Consider the following 12,108-nt stretch of genomic DNA (forward strand, 5'->3'; position numbering starts at 1 on the left):
TATCTTGACATATAGGAAGGAATAGTTATATAAAATTTTACAAAATTATTAAGGAGTGACAGAGAGACAACATGCTATCTGAAAATACAGTACAAGTTGAAAGCTGGTAACTCACATATTTACTTTTATTCATAAAATCTATACATAGCCCTATAATAACACATGTTCATTATAGGATAAGAAGAAAATGAACCGTCAAGAGAGAAAATGATCACTCGTATTCTAACTCCCCAATAATTTCTGAGTTTTGTGTGTTTGTGTATGGGTGTTTGTGTATTTCTACCCAGACTTCTTTATACATGGGGAGTTTTTTCATGGTTTTTATCATAAGAAATAGAACTTTGTCTTGCTATTTTATACTCATTAGTGTCAAACTTTCCAGAACTAACAGATGACATCCCATATGTTATTTTGAGTATAAGGCATAAACTATATATAAACAATTTAGGATATGTCATAAAAGAATTATCCACATTAAAAATAAGAAGCTAAATTTAGGTTCAAAAACAGAACTTAAGCTCTTGCAAAATTGTGCCATGAGAAATGTCATCAATCTCTTCTTCCCCCAAACTTGCTGGTATTACAAGCGGCATAAATGGATTGTCTTTCCTTGGGGGGCAGGAAGGCGGGTAACTGACACTGCTTTTTGCAATCCCAGCAGACATGCCAGTGTCCTCCAGGAAAAGCAAAGGATTCAGAATGTGGAAATTGTCTTGAAACACCCAGAGAGGTAATTCCTGTGGTTTGAGTTGGTTTAAGGTATGAAGTGGCTTGGGTGTTATTTAGATATTCACAATGCTGTCTCTTCCCTCTCCCTGAAGCCTTAACATTAGATATTCACTCAAAGCCATGAAATGCCTTACATTTTCTGTTAGGCATTAAGTACAGAGAGACCATGGCCATTGGTAAATCCAGACAATGTGCCTTTTTCAGTAGAGGTCTAAAAAGAAAAGTTTATAGCGATGTTCTCTTCCTAGGAATGTTATCCATTATCTATAATTAGGATTGGGTGGTCACGAATGTGACAAGTGTGCTCTTCACCGGTCCCACACTACTACAAATTGCTCCCATTACCATCAACAGCTCCTCCCTGCCCCCCACCATTACTACCCCTCCAGGCTCTTCATTTTTACTTTCTTTCATTCATTCTTCTTCTACCACTACATGTTCCATTGTGCTAGACTTCAGCTGTGTGTTCTAATCATTGTTCTTTATTCTTCCCATATAGAGCTCTGATTCCCAGCTATTTGTCAGCTGGCACTGGGCAAGGTGGGGTAACATGGACATTGAAGAAAAATGAGAAGGTAGAAGGAAGGGATAAATCAGGACATTTCTCTTTCTCTCTCTCTCTCTCTCTCTCTCTCTCTCTCTCTCTCTCTCTCTCTCTCCTTTCCTTGTGTCTGGTTTCCAGCAAAAACCACATATGATCCATGGCTTAAATATCAGTGGAAGCAACACACTTACAGCTTCTGGTTGGTGAGTCCTTGACAAGGCTCTTTGGTGTCATTGATATCTTGATTTGTCTCTTGTTTGTTTTTGTTTTTATTTTTGTTTCTCCCCCCTGGCCAAGTGTAGTTCTGATAACCTGCTATTTTTAATCTATTGGCTGCCTCATTGTCCCCTAATCATCTTCCATCAATTCTGGTCCCAATTTCCTAAATTTAATCCCTTTAATCTAGAATAGTCAGAGAGGTATGTGCTTCCTAGTTTAACACTGATTGTTAAAATACTTTATCCGCAGTGGTCCTGGAAAAATACCTCTTCTGATAGAATTCAATCACTGAGCTTAACTCCTACTGTAATATGAACACAGTCATGACGCACTTGCAGATGGCAAATGGGATCATGGTAATGTGCGTCATGCAGTGACATTATTTTTACTTAAATCATCATCTACGGATGCTGAGATGGAGAGCTGGCCAAATTCAAGGCTCTGGAAAATCAAATTGCATTTGTAATGGCAATGGTATGTTATGGAAACAAGGATAATGACAAGTGGAGAGGGTTGCCATCCATTTCTAAAGGTGAAGAAGAGCAGACAAATAAATCTCATTACACTTATGTGTTTAAACTCTGTTAAAATCAGGTTTAAGATACTAGAGAACTTCAATGATAAATGTAAAAGAGCTTATCTCCAAAAGCTAGAGGGAAGAAAGATGTGGCTGAGGATTCAAACAAAAATCTAAATGTAAGGAAGCATAAATAAAGTACAAGTTGATCTCACAACATCATCTGTCCCTATGTTAATATTGGGACTTTTTAGCTTATGTTTAAAGCGTTTATGAAAAAGTAGCAGGACGCTGAGATTCGGGATGAAGAAAATGTGTGCAGTTGGACAAAGCTGAGAAGCTTACACCACAAAGTTTTCCTCATGCTTCTTGCCAATAGAATCAGGAACAACTTCACTATTAGAGAAGTAGTCTTCCCTTAAATATAATACTTTCTTATGTCACCTGACATAGTTTGCTCTAGCCTACCTCATAATCTCCCACTGCCTCCAAACCAATAACAATAGTTCTTTCCCAAGATGCTTCAAGAAGAGAAACATAGGTTTCCTCCAGGGGGGTATGGCATACACAGCAGAAGAATCCTAAAATATTGTTAATTTTTGTCTGAACACACTTGAAGTAAAACATGGTGATACATTCATAAAATCTCTCAAAAAGAACAGATTTAATTTTGGAGGAAGACAAATATAATATAATACACTGAATTTTATTCTGAATTTAGAGAAGTTGAAATTTTTTGTCTTTACTCAGTTGGCTTTTGAAGGCCAAGTTCAATAGTTTACATTAATGAGGTCACAAATGCTGGGTCTTCCCTGGCATAATGTAGAGGAAGGCATTTAGGTCTTGGGGAGATGGTAGCATTTGAGTGGATACCTCTCCCTCAACAGTATGTCCTGGGAGTGTTCAGAAGACTTTGCCTTAACAAAGGAATTGATAAATGTACTCGTGAGGACAATGCCAATATTTCTGGAAAGTTCTGTGATGATATCCCTAAGTTAAGGATAAAGTGGAATTGAATTGCAGTAGAATCTAAGTCCTTGATTTCACTGGTAATAATGGGATCCTAGAAAGTAGAAGATTGGAGTTTGAGTGTTCTGGACCACGTGAATTCAATTACCAAAACAGGCATCAGTTCTGAAGTGGTATTCAGAGTGTTTTGATACACATAGGCTTGTGTTGGTAGTTAAATGAACAGAAGTACCTAGGAATAAATAGATGTGCAGCCTCTTGATGTATTACTAGATCCATGTAACAGGAAAAGATCTGTCTGGTGAAGAGAAACCCAATTCGCTTCACCACAAGTCGAAGTTACAATTTTTCCCCCAGTTTCCAGTCAAAGTCAATTCACAGATAGGGTGACTGACCATCCCAATTTCTGGCTATAGAACTGAAAATCCCACATTCTGGGAAATCCTCCAGTTTGGGCAAACTAGACTATTACTCTTTCCCTCTGATTATAAAACAGGCTGAGTTACTTGAATAAGGATCTTGCACGAGAATATACTTATATCTTGCTCCAAATGGACCAGAGGCCATCTGATATGACAAATGGATACTGAGGAAAAAGAAATGCTCACAATTTTAAATATTTTTATACTGGCTCTGAGTTGATGTGATTCCTAAGAAATAGAAATGCCTTGGGTCGTGTGACAGAGTGTAAAATTATGAAACTCAGGTAATAGATGCAGATTTGTTCCAAATCCAACTTCATCTGGGACCAGTGACAACATATAATAATCAAACACTGGCCAAATTTTTTTTATCACTGTTGTCACAAACAGTATCACCCCCCTCAGAGAATCAAGGTAATTAATGCTGCTCTCAAAGATTTGCAGATACTAATCCTATCAAACCTACCTTTGATCTACAGATTTGTCTGTTGTAAAAGTCAACTGCACCTTGACAATGAGTGTGGATTACTGTAAACATAATTAGATAGTCACTCCAATCGCAGCTGCTATGACAGGTACAGCATCTTTGTTACAGCGAATTAACACAGCTTTGCTTTGATATACCCCTATTGACCTGCAAAATGCCTTTCCCCCACACCAATCATCAAAGATGATCAGAACAGCTTGCCTTCAGCTAGGAGAGACACTATTTCAAGTTCACTATCTTCCCTCAGGGATATGTCAACTTTCCTGGTATTATTAAAATAAAGTCTCCAGAACTTCTGTGTAATAGACATCCCACAGAACATAATTTGCTCCACCTCACTGATTGTCCTTGGTGTACAGAAAGGGGAAACACCCAGATGTACTAGTTTGACATATGTTTGCCCAGAGGAAGAATAAAACCACAAAATTCAGAGGTCTGCCATTTTAAGAAGGGTTTTAGGGAGCAGATGGTCTTTGACATGTCAATATATCACCCCTAAAATGAGGTGAGGTGTCTCATCTTGCACAATTGCTGACCAAATATATAACACCTGTGGGGCTCCTTGGATTTTTTTTATTTTTTTTGGTTGAAGGCAACATATACTATAATTTGTGTGTATTCTCTGGACCCTTTTACTAATAATCCATAAGGTTCCTAGTTTTTGGTGGGACCTAGAAAAATAAAAAAGACTGTCTCAAGTCCAGGCTCTGTGAAAAGACACCTATAAATTAGGCCAGAACAGATTTTATGGAGCTCAACAAGGTAAAGGAAGTAAATGAGAAGATGATGTCAAGCCTCTAAAATGACACAGTAGGAGTTACAGAATTCTCTTTTAAATCAATCAGTTGAATTTTTTCTTATTTTCATAGTTATTTCTTCCTTGATTCTTGGATTGTATAGGAGTATATGGCTTAACTTTCAAACATTTGGATATTCTCCAGTCATATTTTTCTTATTGATTTTTAGTTTAAGTCCATTGTGATCAGAGCACATTTTACATATGATTTTAATTCTTTGCAATTTCTTGATGTTTGTCTGTGGTCCAAGATATTATCTAACTTTGGAGTTCATGCGTATTTGAAGAAAAATGTGCATTTTTACAATTATAGATTGCAATTTTCTACACAGGTAGGTACACACTTAGGGCAAGTTTGTAAATCTTGTTTCAAATCTTTCAAATCTTCCCACCAGCTTGATTTTTTTGTCATTGGTGTATGTCTGTATTTTCAATAATAATTGTTTCATTGAGTCCAATGTTGGGACAGGACACCAGCTTTTCGTTCGTTATGATTTGCATAACATATATTTTTAATTCCTTATACTAACAACTTTTCTATACCTTTATATTAAAGGATTTGTGCCACTTTTAAAAAGCCTTTCTATAGTTGTGTTTTTCCCCCGAAACAAATATTGTTTTTTTAACTCAAGTATTTAGTCTATTTATATTTAATATAATTATTGCTGTATTTGGGTTTAAATATTTTATCTTACTCTATTTTTTATTTGTTCACCTCTTCCATATTTTTTCTAACATCTCCATTCCCTTCTCTTGAGTATAATTTTAAAAATATTCTATTTATTGTTAACTTGTTAATAAACACTATTTATTTATTATTATTTTAGTAGTTGCCTTAAAGATTAAAACTTAAATTCTTTACTCACTAAATCTAATAATTCATAGTTTTATCATACTCTAGACCATATAAAGTTTCAGAATACTCCAAATCCACCTATCCTCCCAAATTGTTTTGCTATTATTGTCATGCCTTTTATTTCTTTATTTACTATATATTTTTCTTATAAGAAAACAACAATATTCACTTAGATTTTGTCAGATTTTTAAGTCTTCTTTGACTATTCATTATTTAGTGTACCTCTGTGTTTCAATCTGAGACTCATATTATACATGTATTCATACTTTTTACTCTCTCTTACAGGTCACCTATTATTAGATTATGTTCTTCATCTTTCATTTTTCTTCATATATCAGACTTACTAATTTTTCTAACCTTCTAATTTTATAATACTTTCTTCTCGTATATCTAAAATATTGTTGAACTTATCTACTTTGACCTAAATTACAATGTTCTTCTGTTGTAGAATTCCTATCAAATTTTTTATTATGGTTTCCATTATTCTCCATTTTTCTCTCATCTTTGTAATCTATTTATACATTTAAATTAAAACCCATGTCTATTAGTTTCAATGTCTGGACTTCCTATAGTTATATTTCTATTTGTCTCTCTCACTCACTCTACCTCTTCCCTTCTCTGATCATTTCATCTTCTTTCCTGGTATATTGATAATTTCAGTTGGATGCTAGAAATTGTAAATGAAATATTTTAGAGACAATTGTCACTTATGTGTATCACTGTTTTCTCCAGAGACTATTTTTTATTCTGGCAGTCAGTTGAGTTTGGGGCCAGATATCCTAATCCAAACATAGACTCCTTTATTTTTTGTAATTAATTTATTTAAATTCAAGTTAGTTAACATACAGTGTAGTATTTGTTTCAGGAGTAGAATTCCATGATTCATTGCTTACATATAACACCCAGTGCTCATCCCAGCAAGTGCCCTCCTTACTGTCACCCATTTTGCCCATCCCTCCACCCATCTCTCCTCCAGAACCTTCAGTTTGTTCTCTATATTTAAGATTCTCTTATGGTTTTTCCTTGTCTCTGTTTCTATCTTATTTTTCCTTCCCTTCCCCATGTTTATATATTGTTTTCTTAAATTTCACATATGAGTGACATAATATGATAATTCTTTCTCTGACTAACTTATATAATGAAGCAGCTAAAGAGAAATCAAGGAATCAATACCTCTTACAATTTCACCAAAAAAAATAAGATACATAAAAATAAATCTAACCAAAGAGGTAAAAGATGTATATGCAGAAAACTATAGAAAGCTAACAAAAGCAATGAAAGAAGAAACAGAAAAACATTCCATGCTCATAGGTTGGAAAAACAAATATTATTAAAATATCTATATTACTCAAATCAATCTACACATTCAATCCAATCCCTTTCATTTTTCACAGAGCTAAAACAAATTATCCCAAAATTAGTATGGAACCATAAAAGACCCGGATAGCCAAAGTAATGTTGAAAAAGATGACCAAAGCTGGAGGCATCACAACTCTGGACTTGAAGCTGTATTACAAATCTTTAATCATCAAGACAATATGTTTCTGGCACAAAATCAGACATAGATAAATGGACAGAATAGAGAACCCAGAAATGGACCCACAAATATATAGCCTCATCTTTGACGAAGCAGTTAAGAGAATCCAAAGGAAAAGAGACGGTCTCTTTAGCAAATGGCACTGGGAAAACTAGATAGCTGCATGCAGAAGAATGAACCTGGACCACCTTCTTACACCATACACAAAAATAAATTTAAAGTAGATGAAAGACTCCTTTTTTATGGTGCAGGGCTTCAGGCTGGGTGAAGACTGGCTGTTTTTACTTTCTCATGCTCTTTCTTATAAGCAGAAGAAAGAAGGAAGGAAGGAAGGAAGAAGGAAGGAAAGAAGGAAGAAAGGAAGGAAAGAAGGAAGGAAGGAAGGAAGGAAGGAAGGAAGGAAGGAAGGAAGGAAGGAAGGAAGGAAGGAAGAAAAACTTAAGCTATTTCCTAGAGTCTCCTTGGTTGGAATTATTGACCCTCCAGCCTCATAAAACTCTGCCAAAAGCTTTTCTCGTTTATTTGCACTCTCGGTTCTTTTGAAAATTACTAACAGTGAAAAAGTAGTGACATTTTCAAGTACATTTCTCTTCACTTCCTTTTCATCTGTTGCCTAGGCCCCTAAAGTCTGTGCTGCTCTATTAATTCACTAATGCTTTCAAACAGCTTTTTAATATTTTGTTTAGTTTTATAGTTACTCTTGATAGAATGTTTAGAACTCTAAAAGTGTTTTGCCATTTTTAGAAGTAGAAAATCCTGATTGTTGAGACTTTGAGTCTCTTCTTGTTACAAGGGGAATAAAAGTAGCTTCATTTTAAAGGCAGAAAGTTGCCTCATATTAGCAGGGGGCATAAAGGCTTGTATGATAAATTGAAGTTGCTAGATGGATGGAGAATGTTGTGACTAGTAAATTAGGTGGGTAGTGTCTAACTTATCCTTTGTGTTCTCTCTGTTTCTCCTCCTTTTCCCTGCTCTCCTTCTTACAAAAGGAAAGATAAACCTTCTGGCTGCATTTCCCAGACTTTGTGTCACTACTTTTCACTTGTTTCGGCCAAAAAGAGGTATTGAAAGCAAATGGGGAGCACGAGGAGAGGAGAATTCAAACATTTCTCTCTCTCCCTTGTAAGTGGCATCTCCACCAGGACGATGTCTCTTCTGTGGGTTTCGTGGTTTCAAGCCTAGACTCCTTAATACAGGATGATCCTGCTTCCTGCTTTTGCTTCTCTCTGGGTGACCTTCCTATACACAGTTTATTTTCTCACCTCTTCCATATATCTAATTAGTTTAGTGGATTTAATTCCCTTTGTCCCAACTAATACAATAATAAGGACAGAAAATAGAGAAAGATGAAGGAATTCTGTGGTGCAAAATAAGGTCAGTATCCAATTCCTTCAAATTTTGACATAATGACTTTTCTGTAATAGACTTACTGCAAGAAGGGAAACACAATTTTGAAAAATGACTTTCTGTTTTCAACAACTTTCAAGAGGATGCTATGAAATCAAAGCAGCATGTCATGAAAAAGGACAATCTGGTTTTGATAAGGATTCAATGGGGAGGAAAAATAAGATTTCAGAATTAAAATTTTGATGGATGTAGCAACTAGCAGATTAAACTTTGAAGGAATTTAAATTAATGATGTAGCTTATAAATGAAAGCTTCATTTAGGAAAATAACTCCCTCAGATGACTCTCAGATTGGATTAAAAAATAAACATTAAGTGACTTCATGTTTATGAGATATTTTTTAAAAATGACACATCAAGCATAAATATAAAATGAGGGTCAAAATTTTATTAGACAAATACAATGAAAGAAAATAGTGATGGTGATATTAATATCAAAGCATAATCAAATAAAACTATTACATGGGAAAATGATTTCATACAGATAATATAAACAGACAAATTTCATAGCCTTAAATATATTAAGTAAATATGATATCCAAAATTAAAACTGAGGGAGAACGAGACGGAGAATGGGGAGAGAGACTGAGCCTTGTAGAGGTCACATGCCATTTGGTCTACTCCAACATTTTGAACACATTTCTACATTTTGATAATTTATTACATTGTGAAATTTATCTTTTCAAGGTCAAATGCACAGAAATTATGTATTCATTGTTAGATTATAAACATATGACTGGTTCTGCCAATCAGACACATTTTCATAAGACCCTGATTCAGAAGTGAGCTACATGAAGACATCATTATGAGATAGATATTCATTTTGTTGATGTGAGCATGGCGCCAAGGTCAGCACCTACTTTGTCAAGACAGTTCCACATGTGGTTCATGAAACTGATCCTGAAAGCTCGGCCTCTCCTCTAGGACCTTCAGTGATTTTATGGGCCATGCAAGACCCACTCTGACTGCAGTGAATCCTATAATCTTCACCCCAAAATGCTGACAAATATGGAATTTTTTGCCAAAAATATTTATAGACAACACTCAAAGAAATGGAAACATAAAAATTTGGTTATCAAACTTACTTATTTTTATGTCCAATAAAACCTAGTTAGTATTACAGAATGGAGTACTGATAATCTGGTACCTATTAATTATAGTGTTAAATGTAATAAGGGAATTCTCAACTATAGCCAGTCACATGAATAAGTTCTTAGGTAGCAAATAGATAACTGACATGTCAGGGGAAGAGTTTAGTGATATATTCATGATTTCATTGAATATAATGTAATTCTAGAGTGATGAAGGCCAAGAAGCAGCACTTAACTGACAGAAGCAGTTACAAAAGGATTAGGCAACAAAGACTGAAGGTTCATCAAAATAGATAGGCCCACCAGCATTATCAAGTGATCAATTGATCATGAGGAGATTAGAAGTGAAACAAATAAAAATCCTACATTTCTACATCCCAAAATAGAAAACTCATTCAGAAATCTGAGTGGATAAGCTAAAATTTTTTGAATCTGATATCCCTCTTCATATTTCAATTCCTTTCTACCAGCATCTTTGTGATAGATCTCTGTCAGTTTTGGAGACAAATAGCACATCCTGCAGCCATGACTCAGGTGTACACAGTAGATATCCCCAACGCCACACACCTTGGCCAGTGGCAGTGACAGTGCCCCCTGAGGCCTCTTGATATTAATAACAGTGGTTATGTGTTATCAAGACTGTTTCAGTGATGTTGCTTTGCCTCCAGTTATGACTGATTCTTAACAGCTCCTGCTTCTATTATCCCAGCCCAGTTCTCCAACATTCCAGAAAATTCTGTGAATTATAACTATGTCAATGAATGCCTTGCCTTTTAATGAATGCCTTTAAAAGAGTCAGAGTCGGTTTCTTTCTCTCTCTCTTTTACAATTAATTCAATCTCCTATTGTAATAGCAACTTGATATGAAGCTTGAAGAATATTCTTAAAGACAAATACAGGACCAATGTGGTAAACCAAAAAATTACAATGTGATATGTGATTTAATGATAGAATTAGATACAGTGAGAGTTATGCACTGTCAGTTCTTGAATAAAAAGATTGATCAACAGAATGAGGTTTATTTTTGACAAGTTGTATTTTAAGTTTTGGAAATATCTTATTAAGATAACAATGGGTAGACGTACCCTAGTAGATTTAATAAAATAGTATTAAGCCAACAATAATATTATCACTAGATTATGATTCAGAAAAACAATTGAAAGGCCAGAAACAGACTACATATATAGTGGATTTCATAAAAGTAAATTATTCTATGAGAATTAAGCTCCTGGGGAAAAATGCTTTTAAGTCACATTATTGACATAAATAATATATGAACAGACAAAGTTGAAGTGTAAAAATAAAAGCATTAAAGACTGGAAGAAATTATGGATAAATACTGTTATGCCCAGATCACAATATCATCCCCCAAAACCAGAGACTGCCAGGGAGATTGAGTCACACATGCAAAAGCAAAGGGCTTTATTACGGGCTTACGCTCGCCAGGCCTAAGCTTGGGCTCAGATGTCACCAGTGCAGTGGATCCGTGCTGAGAGCCCCGAACTATGGCTGAGCAGGGTTTTTATGGGTTTTGGGAAGGGGGAGTTACAGGAAATTGTGACACAAGTACAGTGATCCAATCATTATTGCCTAACATTATTGGCAGTAACTTTAACCATACACATTGTTCAGAGTGTTCTTACTTTTGGTGGGAGCCAATCACAACATTTAGAGTATTAACCAATTACAGAGTGGACCCAGGACCCAGGACTCTCACAAAGGATGTAACTAGCCTTAAGCAATAAGTGATTATCTATAGCTTCTATCTGTAGGCCTGCCCTTAGGAATGTTAAGCATTTTAGTTGGCTGCTTCTGATTGGGTGTTACTAGGGTGGTCCCTGGTTGAGCACTCTATGCCCTTTTATTGTCTAATGATTCTGAGAAACTGACACTTAGGACTGCAAGGTCAGAGGGGAAACTTGAAGCCTGTCATGGAGTTAGTTTGGTTCAGACCTGTGTCCTTTCAATACCTTTCTTTATTCTGAATGCAAGTTGGAACTCAGATAATATTAAAAACGTAATAGATGCAAAGCATGTCAGTGAAGATATTTTGCAAAGTGAGAAATGGATATACCTTTTGAGCATTTCAAAACTGTTACATGTTACCAGAAATAAAAAATATTCATTAAATCATTAATAAAACATCAATTTAAAACTTAAACGGACAAAAATGGATAATGAAACTAAAAGGATTTTGCTTAAAACACCATGCTAAATGTATCATGCTAACTGTATGTTTATAAATGGAAGACAACTATTATAACATACTCTGCTTAGAAAAATCGTTTTTCGTATGTCTGAGGAATCCAAAAAATTTTAGGTTTCATTGACCCAATGATCCATAACATAGATAAATTTTAGGTAAATTTTCATGTAAAAATTCATATATAACAATGATCACACAGGATTATTTATATAATAAACAAAATCTAACTCTACTACATAAACTATAGTTTATTATGTAGATGATACAATACTAAATGGTAATTTAATATTTTTCAGTAATGTATAAAAGTTAATAATATGAAAATGTGTA

Source organism: Suricata suricatta, chromosome 14 (assembly GCF_006229205.1).
Source record: "Suricata suricatta isolate VVHF042 chromosome 14, meerkat_22Aug2017_6uvM2_HiC, whole genome shotgun sequence".
NCBI classification, from domain to species: domain Eukaryota; kingdom Metazoa; phylum Chordata; class Mammalia; order Carnivora; family Herpestidae; genus Suricata; species Suricata suricatta.